This window comes from Saccopteryx bilineata, chromosome 5 (genome assembly GCF_036850765.1).
Source record: "Saccopteryx bilineata isolate mSacBil1 chromosome 5, mSacBil1_pri_phased_curated, whole genome shotgun sequence".
In the NCBI taxonomy this organism is placed as follows: Eukaryota; Metazoa; Chordata; class Mammalia; order Chiroptera; family Emballonuridae; genus Saccopteryx; species Saccopteryx bilineata.
In genome coordinates, this window is record NC_089494.1 from 161,745,059 (window position 1) to 161,761,045 (window position 15,987).

The window sequence follows — 15,987 nt, forward strand, 5'->3', positions numbered from 1 at the left end:
TCTTGTCTGATTGCTCTGGCCAGAACTTCTAGCACCACGTTGAATAAGAGTGGAGAGAGTGGACAACCCTGTCTTGTTCCTGATTTAAGGTAGAAAGTCCTCAGTTTTATGCCGTTTAATAGGATGTTGGCTGATGGTTTATCATATATGGCCTTTATCATGTTGAGATATTTTCCTTCTATACCCATTTTGTTGAGAGTCTTAAACATAAAATTGTGTTGTATTTTATCAAAAGCCTTTTCTGCATCTATTGATAAGATCATGTGGTTTTTGTTCTTTGTTTTGTTGATATGGTGTATTACGTTAACCGTTTTGCGTATGTTGAACCATCCTTGAGATTCTGGGATGAATCCCACTTGATCATGATGTATTATTTTTTTAATATGTTGTTGTATTCGGTTTGCCAGTATTTTGTTTAGTATTTTAGCATCTGTATTCATTAGAGATATTGGTCTGTAGTTTTCTTTCTTTGTGCCATCCTTGCCAGGTTTTGGTATGAGGGTTATGTTGGCCTCATAAAATGTGTTTGGAAGTATTGCTTCTTCAATTTTTTGGAAGACTTTGAGTAGAATAGGAACCAAGTCTTCTTTGAATGTTTGATTGAATTCACTAGTATAACCGTCTGGGCCTGGACTTTTATTTTTGGGGAGATTTTTAATAGTTTTTTCTATTTCCTCCCTGCTGATTGGTCTGTTTAGGCTTTCTGCTTCTTCATGACTCAGTCTAGGAAGGTTGTATTGTTCTAGGAATTTATCCATTTCTTCTAGATTGTTGTATTTGGTGGCATATAATTTTTCATAGTATTCTACAATAATTCTTTGTATATCTATGATGTCTGTGGTGATCTCTCCTCTTTCATTTTGGATTTTATTTATTTGAGTCCTGTGTCTTTTTTCCTTGGTGAGTCTTGCCAAGGGTTTGTCAATTTTGTTGATCTTTTCAAAGAACCAGCTCCTTGTTTTATTGATTTTTTCTATAGTTTTCTGTTCTCTATTTCATTTATTTCTGCTCTGATTTTTATTATCTCCTTTCTTCGGCTGGTTTTGGGTTGTCTTTGTTCTTCTTTTTCTAGTTCCTTAAGGTGTGAAGTTAAGTGGTTTACTTCGGCTCTCTCTTGTTTGTTCATATAGGCCTGAAGTGATATGAACTTTCCTCTTATTACTGCTTTTGCTGCATCCCAGAGATTCTGATATGTCGTATTTTCATTTTCATTTGTCTGTATATATCTTTTGATTTCTGCGCTTATTTCTTCTTTGACCCATTCATTTTTTAGAAGTATGTTGTTTAGTTTCCACATTTTTGTGGGTTTTTCCCCCTCTTTTTTGCAGTTGAATTTTAGTTTCAAGGCTTTATGATCAGAAAATATGCTTGGTACAATTTCAATTTTTCTAAATTTGCTGATATTGTCTTTGTGGCCCAACATATGGTCAATTCTTGAGAATGTTCCATGTACACTAGAGAAAAATGTATACTCTGTCGCTTTGGGATGAAGTGTCCTGTAGATGTCTATCATATCCAGGTGTTCTAGTATTTCGTTTAAGGCCACTATATCTTTATTGATTCTCTGTTTGGATGACCGATCTAGAGCCGTCAGCGGTGTATTGAGGTCTCCAAGTATGATTGTATTTTTGTTAGTTTTTGTTTTAAGGTCAATAAGTAGCTGTCTTATATATTTTGGTGCTCCTTGGTTTGGTGCATATATATTAAGGATTGTTATGTCTTCTTGATTCAACTTCCCCTTAATCATTATGAAATGACCATTTTTGTCTCTGAGTACTTTTTCTGTCTTGTAGTCAACATTATTAGGTATGAGTATTGCTACGCCTGCTTTTTTTTGGGTGTTGTTTGCTTGGAGTATTGTTTTCCAGCCTTTCACTTTGAATTTGTTTTTATCCTTGTTGCTTAGATGTGTTTCTTGTAGGCAGCATATAGTTGGCTTTTCTTTTTTAATCCATTCTGCTACTCTGTGTCTTTTTATTGGTAAGTTTAATCCATTTACATTTAGTGTAATTATTGACACTTGTGGGTTCCCTACTGCCATTTTATAAATTGCTTTCTGTTAGTTTTGTATCTAGTTTGATTCTTCTTTTTTGTTTTTCTATCATTTGTTTTTGTTTGTTTGTGTTTCATACTTCTTTCCTCTGTTGCTACCTTTTTTAAGTCAAGTGTTTTTGTGGTGGTTTTTTTAAGGGTGGTTACCATTAAGTAATGAAAAGGGTACCTACCATATTCATTGTAGTACCCTATCTTATAAGTATTTCTGCACTTCATCATCCTTTGCTACTGTTAATCTCCATCCTCTCCCCCCTTTTTTTCCTTTGTTGTCACAGTTTAAGTTTGGTTTTATTGTGTTCTTGGTGGAGCTGTTACTTGGTGTGTTGTTTTCTTTCGTTCTTTGAAATTGGTTGGAAAACCCCCTTTAGTATTTCCTGGAGTGGGGGCTTTCTGTTGATAAATTCTCTCATCTTTTCTGTATTTGTGAATGTTTTTATATCTCCTTCATACTTGAAGGATAGCTTTGATGGTATAGTATTCGTGGCTGAAAGTTCCTCTCTTTCAGGGCTTTAAATATTGGGGTCCACTCTCTTCTAGCTTGTAGAGTTTCTGCTGAGAAATCTGATGATAATCTAATAGGCCTTCCTTTTTATGTTGTACTCTTCTTTTCCCTGGCTGCCTTGAGAATTTTTTCTTTGTCATTGGTTTGTGTCATCTTTATTATGATGTGCCTTGGAGTGGGTTTGTTGGGGTTAAGAAAACTTGGTGTTCTGTTTGCTTCTTGAATTTGAGGCTTTAGTTCCTTCCACAGGCTTGGGAAGTTCTTGTCTATTATTTGTTTGAGTATATTCTCCATTCCATTTTCTTTCTCTTCTCCCTCTGATATACCTATTATTCTTATGTTATTCTTTCTGATGGAGTCAGACAATTCCTGTAGGGCTTTCTCGTTTTTTATTATTTTTGAGTCTCTTTCTTCTTCTCTCTGTTGTGCCTCAAGTTGTTTGTCTTCTATTTCACTAATCCTATCTTCAATCTGGGCTGTTCTGTTAGCTAAGCTTGTTACCTCGTTTTTCAGCTTGTGAATTGAGTTTTTCATTTCTGTTTGATTTGTTTTTATAGTTTCAATTTCCTTGGTAATATATTCTTTGTGTTCATTGAGTTGTTTTCTGATCTCCCTATATTGCCTTTCTGTGTTTTCTTGTATATCTCTGAGTATTTTTAAGATTTCTATTTTAAATTCTCTGTCATTTAGCTCCAAGGCTTCCAATATGTTAAGTCTTTTCTCCATAGATTTTTCCACATCTATTTGTGTTACCTCTCTTTCTTTTGTATCCATAATATTTGATATCCTCTTTCTTATCGGCATCTGAGGGTGGTCTTATTGATAGCACTAATTAGAATTAATAAAGAGTAAAAAGTAAAAAAAAAAAAAAAAAAAAAAGGTAAAACACCTCACAAAAAAAACCAGTAATAATTTATTATTTCCCCCTTTTTTTCTCTCTTCTCTTTCCCTCCTCTCCCCTCCTCAGGGAAATATTGTGCCTATAATGGAGGGCCTGATTTGGGGTGAAGAGTTCAAGGGGCAAAAAAAAAGGGAGTAGGGACCTACTAAATGCAAAAAAAAAAAAAAAAAAAAGGAAGAAAATCTTAGACAAACATAAGATGATTTGCTTGTATGTGATGGTCAACTAAGAGATATAATGAGAGGGATAAGAGGGAACCAGAAAAAAGGACCAAAAAAGAATAATAAAGAAGAAAAAATAAAAATAATAAGTAAAAATCTGTTGTATTAAGTGGAGCGAAGACTAAATACAATGGAGACCTTGGGTTGCGAGGACCCAAAATGCCACAAAAATAAACAAACAAGAAAAAAAATAAAAACAAAAGCAAAAAAGAGAAATAAAGCCAAAAAAAAGCCTTGAGTCCCAAATTAACTAATTTGTTCATGATTGAGGATTATATGGGAGGAAAGTAAAATGAGAAAAGAAAAAACAAATAGAAAGGAAAAAATAAGAAAAAGAGAAAAATGAAGGAAGAAATAAAATAGGAAGAGAAAAAAACAAAATAAAGCAAGACAAAAAAAAAAAAAGAGGAGAGAGTGAGAGTTAAGTGTTTTGGAGTATAACCTTAAAGGAGGGTGAGGATGAAGAAGAAAAATAAAATGCAACACTCATGGGTAGTGTAGTTCAAGAAAGGGGAAGCATAAGATGGGCAGAGAATAGAAGGACCGAGGTGGAGGAAATAAAGGCAAAAAGATAGAAGAAACAAACAACAACAACAACAACAAAAAAAAATAGTGGATCAAGTTGTAAAGTCTGTGGGTTTTTCTTGATTTTGAGAGGTTAACTTCTTCCTTTTTCTTTTCTCTCCCTCTTCCTGGTCGGTGACTCTGTACCCCAGGCTTTGCCCCTGTGTCACTCTTAGGTAGGGATTTGCAGTTGATGGGATTCTATGGCAATGTCATATAATTGGCTTTAGTCTTGCTGGAAGTAAAGGCTTGTTGGCGTTTGCAGGGTCCAACGATGAGAGAGTTTGCTTTCCTGGATTCTCTCTCCTAGTCCCCCCTTTCTGAATTAGCAGCCTGGTGATCCAGCTATAAGGCTGCAACTGCTTCTGCCTGGGGAGTAAGAGGCTCAAAGAGCTGGGAAATCCCCACTCTATCCCCACTCAGTGCAAGGCTTTGGGAAAGGCTCTGACAGTCAGGGCCTCCAGTGTAATCAGGCGGGGGTGGGAGTCAATTGTTGTCAAGGTGACTGTTCAGCACCTATCATTTAGTTGGACCTCTCAACCCAGGCTTTCCACACTTTGTAGCCTGTTTTTGCAGGGAAGAAGAGGCACTAGTCTCTGCTTACGACTAGTGTAGTATAGACCTTATTATCTGCCAAGTCCTTCTTGTTAGCGTTTATCCCTAAATATGGAGGCTCTATTAATCAGAAGTTGCCCCCGCCCCTTTAGCGAGAGGCACTAAAAAATATCACGCCTCTTGTCTTGGAACGCTGAATTGAGAGAGATCTTATCAATTAGAACCGAGGGTGCGCAGATTTCATGGGTTAAGCTAATTTCAGTGATTGGGTCGCAGCTGTGCTTCCGAAGGTATTTTAGTCTGCCTGCGCGCGCCCCTCCCCCAACGCTTGATTGTTAGCTTGAATGGCTGGGTGAGGTGCCCCGCCCACCGGAGAGAATCTCCCAAGCCTCTCCCGCTTGCCCCGCCGCTGGCGGCTGGACTGCACCAGGCGCAGGATAATGGAGCTCCCTGGGTGTGCGGGCCAGCAGGGCGCCCTGGGCGCGTGGAATGCCCAAGGCACGCGCGTGAATGGGGCGCTCCGGGCACCAGTGGCCGGCGACCCCCACTCGCAGTGTGCGGGCCGCTGGGAACGTCAGCGGTGCCCAACCGGACCGGGCGCGCGCGTGGCTGCTCGCGGCGGCTTGCAGCGGCGGTTCGCGGCAGCCGCTCCGCTCGCGGCGGCTCGCGGTGGCGGCTCGCGTTGGCCGCTCGCGGCTGCTCGCGGTTCCCAAGTATATGGGCTGACTCACCACAGGCTCACTTCCTTGCGGTTTGAAAGAACGTCCCTGTGGTAGATTCCTCCACACCCTCGTCTCTCAGATTCAAGTGATAACAGTCCTTTCACTATCAGTTTGTGTGGAACTCCGGAATGCTCCGAGGATAAATTTTTCTGTTTCTAGTTGATAAATTTGTTGTGATTTAGGGGAGAGCTGTCGGACGCGCTGCTCATGGCGCCATTTCAGTGACGTCACTCTATTCTTAGCCTATTTAAACATTCTGAAACTTTGGGTGCATTTTCCTTTATAATTTTCCTATTCAAATTGTGTTTGTGTGTCTTTATTTAAAAAATTGAATTAATCTTCAACCTATAGGTTCTATATATTTTTTAATAATTAGCTGAAATATTTTTGGAAACAATCAAATATTGTTTAAAAATTTTAATGTTATATTTTACTGTTGTAAAGCAGTATATCTTATTAATTTATTCACTTTAACAATCATCTGCCTACATTTTGGCATTGTAATTAGAACTTACACATTTTGCCATTTATTTATTTATTCATTTAACATATCTTCAATGAAAGTTCTTTATGTGCCAGAAATGGTTTTATTAATAAGTAAAATAGGAGGAAATAAATTCAAATAAGAAATGTTTTGAGGTTACAGTCCAGTGAAGGAAGGAGACTATGAAGGAGACAGAAAGTGTTTCTCTGTTAGAACTGGGGAGTGCCTATTGGAGATAAGTCTGCATAGGCTCTCAGGGTCTTGTACACTTGATAAGCAGAGACACTATTTTTTTTTCAAGAAGTTTGTATAGTCTTGGATTAGAGACCAAGTGGATTGGCTCCCTTCAGAGGAATGAAGGCACTGTTTAGTAATACGAAGAAAATACTCTCTGACGGAGGAAGGTAGTATGCTTAATGCTCACTCTCATGGATCCAGGTTCCCTAGAACCAGGTTGTCTCCTGTAACTCAACCCACTGCCTCTTCAGTTATCTTCAGGGCCCCTTTGCTTCACTTCTGTAGAAATGGGGGCTCAAGGAACTAGCCCAGCTAACCTTATTGTGAGAAATAATTTCACAGTATACATACATCAAGCCATCACATATACTCTCATACAGTGTTATATGTCAACCACCGTATATCTCAACAGAGCTGCAAAAAATGCTATTACTTGGCTACAGCTATTGTTGTGAGTAATAAATTACCTTTTTACCAGTACCATAGAATCATGAACGCTCATTTATTAGCTTGTGAGTCAGGTCGGAATCTTATGTCCTTCATTATCCTTGACAGTGATGTGAAGAAAATGAAGCAGAAAAGGAAAATGAGTAATGGTGAGGGTGGGACTGTTAGGTGCTATTATGAGATAGTTTGAAATAATTTCACTGTGAAAATGACCCCTGGACAACAATTTAGGCAAGAGAATGAGCTATGTGGATATGTAAGAGAGTATTACTGGACATAGAACAGATAGGCTAAGGTAAGAAGTAAGTGTTTCTGCCTGGTCTATGATGGTGCAGTATATAAAGTGTCGGTCTGGAGCACTGAGGTCGCTGGTTCAAAACCTTAGGTTTCCTGATGAAGGTGCATATGATGAGAAATCAATGAACAACTAAAGCGAAGCAACTATGAATTGATACTACATTGTAGAGAGAGAGAGAGAGGAGGAACAGGAAACATTAACTCCATATGTGCCTTGACCAGAAAAGTACAGGGTTTTCAACCAGTGACCTCATTATTCCAGGCCAACACTTTATCTGTTACACCACCAAAGGCCGTGTTTTCACTTCTTAGTCTGTCCTTGTACCAATCATGTGACACAAATGTCTGAACAACCCAGATAATTTCTCTGTCTTTATTTATGACAACCCTTTAATTTAAATTAAATACTACATTACTCTACTCCAGTCTCTCTGTAAAATCAATTAAAAATTTTTTTAAAAAAAGAAGTGTTTCTATAATACTTAAGTGACAGCAATTACACCAATGTGGGCAGAGTTTAGCAGGCAAGAGAGGTAGAAGTAGGAGATAAGGTCCAGATAATCAATGGGGAACTCTATCATGTAGCTTTTTTAAAAAAGCTTTATTCTGAGAGAAATAAAGAATGATATTACAATTTCTAATCACAGTAGCTGAGTGAGCTGATCTATTGTTTAAAAGATTTTATTTATTGATTTTTGAGAAAGGATAGAGAGATAAATAGGGGAAAGACTGAGAAACATCAACTCCTATGTGCCTTGACTGTGCAAGCCCGAGGTTTTGAAATGGATCACTCTGGGAGTTATGTTTTTATGTATAATTGCTTCTGCCATGAAATATTAAATTTATCACATTTCACATTGATCACTTCTCTTACTCTGTGGTTTTTTCCACATTTTTGTCTATCAAGTTCTTGATTCCTCAAGAATTACAGTCAACCCTCGTAAGGCTAGCTCGGTTGGTTAGAGCATTGTCCCAATGCACCAAGGCTGCAGGTTCAATCCCCAATCAAGACACACACAGAAGTCAACCAACGAATGCACAGAATAAGTAGAACAACAAATGGATGTTCCTCTCTCTCTACTTTCTTCTCTCTCTAAAATCAATACATTTAGAAAAAATAATTGAAGTCAGTGAGATTCTCCATTTAGTTCCCAGGGAGTTTATTTGTTTAGATTAGTTTATGTAATAAATTAAATAAAAGTTTATCATCCTCTCCACATTACTTCTTTAAACAGATTTGCTGCTGGTGTTACTGAACTAAAGGGGTTCATTCATCTGTATGAATCAAAGCCTAATCAAATGCAAATAAGAATTTTCAGGCAAGTAAATGTTAATAATTAAGGAAATGGCAACATGCCAGGAGTCAATGACACCATGCTCATGCTCAAAGACATGTCTCCCAGATGGTTTCTAAAGTATGGGTTATATAGAAAGAAGAAATTCATTAATTATGGTGGAGATAAGATTATAGTCTTTATTAATTGGTGGGCACTAAGGTAGGGTATAGTTGATTCTTACATCTGGTGGTGACATCAGTCAGCCACATAGTTGCTCTTTCTGGTTGTACAAGGGTGTGGTTGGTGGAGTAGTTCACTGTTTAACTAGAACACAACTGAATCTTAGATGTTATTTCTAGTTGGCGGAAACATTGTCTCTATGGTCAACAGACCCAGGGCTTTGCTCTTAAGATTATATTATGCTTACCAGAATTTCACCATCCTGAGTGTTTGACGATTTAGTAGATGTGCAAAGGATAAGGAGATGGGTGTCAGGTTGTTGGATGAGGTCAGTTTGGATCAAAAGGAAAGAAAAGAGAAAGCATTATGTTAAATAAATGAAGTTTCTGTTCATTTAGACTGGGTGAGGCCTCCTCGGGTTTTCACTTCTTTTTTTTTTAACTTTTAGTACTTTTTTTATTTATTCATTTTAGAGAAGAGAGAGAGAAAGAGAGAGAGAGAGAAAGAGGAGGAGCAGGAAACATTAACTCCATATGTGCCTTGACCAGAAAAGTTCAGGGCTTTCAACCAGTGACCTCATTATTCCAGGCCGACACTTTATCCGTTATACCACCAAAGGCCATGTTTTCACTTCTTAGTCTGTCCTTGTACCAATCATGTGACACAAATGTCTGAACAACCCAGATAATTTCTCTGTCTTTATTTATGACAACCCTTTATTTATGACAACCCACACCTACCAGAGATTCTTACTCATGTGCTCTGTAGTAAAGCTTACAGATCACTATGTTCTTTTGTTTTCGTGGTTTTTTTTTTTTTTTAATTTTAGTGAGAGGAGGGGAAGCAGACAGACAGATTCCTGATCAGGACCCCCGTGGCAAGCCCACTAGAGGGCTATATTCTGCCCATCTGGGGCCTTTGCTCATTTGCAGTTATTTTTTTAGCACCTGAGGTGAAGGCCACAAAGGCATCCTCAGTGCCTGAGGCTTACTTGCTTGAACTGAGTGGCTGTGCAAGGGGAAGAGAGAGAGAGAGAGAGAGAGAGAGAGGAGGGAAAGGGCTGGAGAAGCAGATGGTCGCTTCTCCTTGTGCCCTAACCAGGAATCAAAACCGGGATATCCACATACTGGGTAACACCAGATCACTATGTTTTAAGTGCTCCTTAAGTAGTACTGAGTACGGCTGAGGTTGGAAAACCCTAATCAAGAATGTCTTGTGACATAAAAAAAATGGCAGAATGAGAGATCCACTTGATATCTCCTCTCGAAGTTTTAACACTTTAAACACCTATAATTCAACAACGAAATTCCTGATAATTGTAGAAACATGTTTGAGAAATCTGCACATTGAAACATCTGATGATGGGCAAGTGAAAGTGAACTGAGGAGGGGGGAAGGGAGAAGAGCTGAGACTAGACAAAGAAACAACCTGAAGCTTGGAGTTCACAATGCCAAGCTCAGTGTAGGGCTGAGCCCATAGAGGGGAGAAATCAGGTTCCCATGGCACTCTCTTCTGCAAGGAGGAGCAAAGATATTCAAGGAGCATTCTTGCAGGAGTAGACACTACGAGCTGCAGCTGAGTCCAGAAACCTGGTCAGAAACAAAGCACAGTGGTGCAGCCACAGTTGTCTGTCAATTCACATATCAGACAGAAAAACAAAGCCATCATGGAGCCTGGTCATTTTTCCTCTAGCTCCCCGAGGAAGCCCAAAAAAAAGCTGTAGCAGTAAGTGTTAGGTTGCAGAGAACTTTTTCTGTAAAAGAGAGAACTAGTACTATTGAAACGCATTTTCCCTGAGCAACAGGTGCACTCTACAGCTAATGCCAGTGTTGGGTGAGGACACACAGAAGATGCCTCAGAGGTCTGAAACCAACAGTACTACAAGAGCAGAGAAACAAAGGAAGCAACCATATTCTTCTACTTCACCCCATCCTCACATATCACAGCTGCACTTCTGACAGTGTCTGGCAGCAGGAAAAAGCAGTGGGATTTCATAAATTTGGAAGCCTATTGTCAACACATTCTGCTCTAGGGTTGATCCACTGAGTCTGAGGTACGGGGACACAGAGGAGACACCCACCTTCACTGGGAACACATCGAATTTAACATCACCCTTGAGAGATCTGGAAATTTGGAGCATGCAAGAAAGCTGAAAAGCTTGTGAGCAGTGCCCCCTACTGGAAAATAATAGAAGAACTTATCAATGTATTAGAAAAGTGCCATTCATACATAAATGCCCAGACAGAGAAAGAATCCATCAACTGCCATGAATAACCAAGGTAACAAGGTAACTCGGGAAGAAAATTTAAAATCTCATTATAATAAACCTAAAGACATGGAAATATGTGATATAAATGACAGAGAATTCAGCAGTTCTGACAAAACTCAACCAGATGGGAGAAAACTCAGACAGTCACTTTATCATGCTCAGGAGGAAAGTCAATTAAAAATATGAGTACTTTACCAAGGATGTTGAAACTCTAAAATACAAAATAGAAATTCTGGAGATGAAGAATTCAAAAAAGAGATAAAGAGCAAACTGGCAGGCAGAGAAACTAGAGCTGACCAGACGGAGGAAATAATTAGCAGTATTGAGGATAGAAATCTAGAAAGGATGCAGAGGGAACAAGAGATAGACTTGAGATTTTTAAAAAGTGAAAGAATTTTATAGGAACAATCAGATTTTTCCAGAAAGCATTATACAAAATAATGGACATACCAGAAGAAGAAGAGCGAGAGAAAAGAATGGAGAGCTTATTCAAACAAATGATAAACAAGGACTCCCACACCTGTGTAAAGAGCTGGACCTTCTAGTCTAGTGATTTTCAAGAGTTCTATCTCAGGGCACATATTAACCACTTTCTAAAATTTTTGCACAGCAAAAATTATATTTTGCTGATATGAAAAATATAAGTATCATTTTGATCATTCACAGTGGATGTCTACTGTATTGGTTGTTGTTATTTTTTACTTGACAGTCTCAAAGAAAAGAGGTCAGTGATCTGACTAAATAGGATCACTTTCCTGTGGAAAAGTTGGGTGCTTTACCCCTTTACAGCACACCCTCCTAGCTGTGTGTTGTGGGCTTGTCACTCCACCTCTCTGAGCCTCAGTTTGCCGATGTGAAAACTGGAGTGCTATGAGGACCAAGCTCAGAGGGTTATTGTCAGGACTAAATGGAATAAGCCATGGAGAGTACTGACTCTGTGCTTGGCTCTGTGGAAAGGGCTGCTTAGTGCTGTGGTTTTTTTATTTATGATTTTCTCTTCCCCATGAAGAAGCTCTCTGCCTCCACTCTCAGTTATTCTGTGGCCTTAGGAAAAGCTGTTCCCCATTTTTAAAGGAGGTTCCACATTCTATCTGGGCAGTCCCCTGTCCTGGGTGTAGCCAGAGCACTGACCCTTGGGGTCTTGTTGAGATACCTGAGAAGATTCAATCTGTTAAAAATAGATACAGTCAGTGCCTACTGCATGTGGGTCCTGTACTAGACCCTTCACATAGTTTAATGAATGGAGCAGACTAAAATTTCTACCTTCCCGACTTCATGCCAACTGGCATTTCGGCCACATCCACTAGACATCATAGCAGGTAGAGGACACAGGACGTTTGCTGTGACAGTTTCCTGACCTCCTCTAGATACGACTTCTTCTGCCTTCATTGTCAGAAGGATGACAACCGTCAGGAACAACTAAAGGAGTAAGTGGGCTCTGAATCAAGAGAGAGGCTCCTTTTGGGGGACATTTGGGACTGAGAAAAGTGGGGTCAGCATTTGGAGGATGTGGACATTATCATTCTAAAGCAGTTATGGCTTACATGCAGCTCAGCACTCACTTCATCTACCTTAACTGATTTTGAGGCATACAATGCTTTTTAGTACTCTTTTAAAAAAATAGATTGATTGGTGTGTGTGTGTGTGTGTGTGTGTGTGTGTGTGTGTGTGAGAGAGAGAGAGAGAGAGAGAGAGAGAGAGATATCAATTTGTTGTCCCACTTATTTATGCATTCATTGGTTGATTCTTGTATGTGCCCTGAACACAGGATCCAACCCACAACCTTGACATATTGGGATGATGCTTTAACCAAGTGAGCTAATTGGCCAGGGTTTAGTGTTCTCTTAATAATCTTTGTTTTCTTTATGTAGAGTCATTAATAATGTCTCACTGTCATTTCTGATTTTAATAATTTGCATCTTCTTGCTTTTGTTTTAATTAATCTAGCTAAATATCTGTCCATTTTGTACATCTTTCTAAGAAGGAACTTCTGTTTGAATTGCTTTTCTTGAATGCTCTAATCCTAAATCTTTCCTTCCTTCTGCTAAGTTCAAGTTTACTATCCTTTTTTTTTTCTGGCTCACGAAGGGCATCTTCTCACCAGCCCCTCCAGTATCTTGGCTGTCCTGCAGGTAAGACCTTGCAGACTGGAGTAGACCGGGTTACCAGAGCATATTCTGCCTCGGCTGCCTGCCCAGGCCAACCTTAGATTCCTCCTTTGTCCTGAAATTCTCTTGCTGTTGAAAATATACATGTTGTCATAAACAAGAAACCAGTTTGTCCACAGCTGAACTGACCTTGCTGAGTCCACTCAGTGACCTGGGTGCCCTCTGTCCTCTGGGATCCAAAAGACTATCCTACTTGTGCCAAGGAAGGCTGCATGGGCATGGAGCCCGGCCCACCACCTATCATTGGCTTCTGAGTACTTCCCCAGTGTCTTACTGAAGGTGGGTAACTGCCACCTGTGCCCAAGGCACCATGAGGTAACCACTCACCCAGTGGGTGTGAACACTGCACAGCCAGCCCTTCCATTCATCCACAAGAACCCAGAGGAGAGCCCAGGACCAGCAGCAGCTCCAAGTCCATTACAAGCACAGTCCTCCCTCACAGAGAGGACCTGCTGGTGTGTTCAGTGAGCACTCAGAGGCTCCTCCAGCTCTGAAGTGAAGGTCAACATGAGCTTTTTCCTGAAGGCCAAGGAAAGGTGAGTGCCTTCCCCTTCTCCCTGTCAGCACTGCCACAGCACCTCCCTTCTCAGGTTGTGTTCTCCAATCTGCACCCACAAAAAAAAGCCAAGAAGCCGCAGTTGCTAGAAGGCCCAGAAGTTGCACCCTGGCATGAGGTGCCCTCCAGAGTCCAGGACTGCTGCTGACATTACCATCCTCTACTGTTCTGGGACTCGACTTCCTCCTAGTTTCCTCAGAACCACGATTACAGTTCAACTTCTGACATCATCTCCTGGTCAGCTTCCACTATGCCCTTGACTGACACACACAGACCCAGCATGATGCCCCCAAGGTCTGCAACCACAGCTCCTCACTGTTGTTTCATATCCAGCAGGTGGATGGTGCTGCTTCATCTCTGTCAGCCCGGAGGACAACAGCAACACAGACATGAGCATCCGAGTGATCCCCATGAGCCAGGAGGTCCTCTGCTTCGACCCCTCTGGGTATAGAGCGCTCCTGAACAGGTACTTTGATGAGCAGCCAGTTCAGGCCCTTGCAGGCAGCATATCTAGTCCCGGGAGGCAGACAACTACCACAGCCCACCACTGCACACATGAGAACACTGGGGGAGCTCTCCTATCCTCCTCCCTGGGGAGCTCTTAGGAGATCCAGGCATTGGGAGGGTGGATAATGTGCTCCACTCAGCTCTCTTCAGCTCTAGGATGCTGAAAAGACTACCTGGATTGTGGTTCCTGTCAAACCCCCACATGCTTGAGTCCTTGTCTGGCATTCTGATCCATGTGGCCTGATCCTTTCACACACACCCAGTGTGCACCCCTCACCCCCAGTCCAGCCTCCCGAGAGCCTTCCTTACCTGCAGACCTACAAGCCCTGGTCAGCTTCAGGTCCCTGCCTGCAGGGCCTCTCCCACTGCCCTCATCCAGGATAGACTTTCCTCCAAGGCTGGGCTCAGGGGCCATTTCCTTGGGCTTCTGTTAACAGTACACCCTCTGGGGTCAGATTGACCTGGGGTCATGTCATAGCCTGTGACAGACAAGCTCATATCCTGACTACAGAACCCCAGTCCAGCTGGCCTTGGTCACTTGCAGCTAAGGGACCTTGAGCTTCGGTGCCACTGCACATCTATAAAATGGGGTGAACTCAGTGAGATGGGGGACTCCCTAATAACAGTAATTACCCCCAACACTCACTCTGCTGTCCTGTAGGGCCACCTCCCTCCAGGGATCCCTCCTGTCCCATTACAGCAGCCAGGGACAGGCTGGACCTCACGACCTGGAGTCCTGCCAGAGAAATCAGGGAGGGAGGCAGAGAGGAGGGGGAAGGGGCGGCCTGAGTTTCTTCCTGCCTGAACTCAGTGTCCACTGCCGCCCCCAGAACCCACTGACCCAGCCACGCATGGAGCTGGCACTGAGGGTACAGTCTGGGCATAAGCGCAGTGACGTGGAGGTGTAGTCCATGACTCACGTCCCCAGGTCTCTGGCCCACCTAGTGGGAGTGAGGTGGTGCAGTGGTTCCAGGGATCATGGGTCTCAGAGCCAGGCTGCTGGGGCCGAGCCCTGCTGGCCAGACTGGGACCTGTTGGTACAGTGTGCATGTCATGAAATGGCATCTCACATACACTCTGTGGCCCTGTCTGTGCCCTGCCATGGACACGGGGTGGGCTGCTCTGCTTGGGAGTCCCCACGTGGAGAGAGGCTATGCACCTCCCAGTGTGCCCGGCCCCCACCTAGGGGCTGAGTCCGCACTGAGCTGGGCTCATGCGATTCCATGTGCAACTCTCATGAAACAATTAGAAAACTGCAGCCAGGAGACGTAGAGACTGGCCTAGGGCGGGAGGTGGCTGTCCCGATGGGAAGGGAGGATTCTCCCCTCCTGGTCCAGGACTACAGCCTCCTGGGGGGTTGCTTTGGGCACGAGAGCCTCTAAAATCCTGGGACCCCCTTCCCACTCTTCCCATGTGGGGTTGTTTCTTCTGGGCACCTCCACACAAAGGTGCACAGGCCACCCGCACACATACACCCCTCCCTTCCCACCATGTATATGTTCAGTCTGCAGAGGCATTTTTGCAGTAGAGGAGAAACTTGGCCGTGTTACCTGTGCAGTGGAGCAGCAGGTAGAAGACATAAAAATATGTTGGGTGTTGTGAGGTTATTTTTACAATATATAAACAATTAGTTGAATTTTTAAAAATAGTTCATAAATTGAAGCAATGTGAGAAAAATATTCTTATATATCTTTAAGCAGGCCAAAATAGTAGGGATAATATGTTTTTATACACATCATTTTAAAAATAATTATTTTATTGTTGATTATGTAAAGACAGAGAAATTGGGCAAAGTAAATTAATACTTTACTGTTTAGAATGTGCTTCACCTAAGCTTGAAAAATACTGTGTGACTCTGTAGAGAAGGACTTATTTATTTAGGATATACAACTAAGGAAAAATAATTGTATGAGAAACAATAGTTACCTATTCGTTGAGAATATTCATTCTAATATACAGTGCATTACTGCCAACTTGGGAACCCCATGGATGGAGACTTCCATTTGATTTTTCTGCCCACTAATGGTCATTTCTCAAAATGCAGA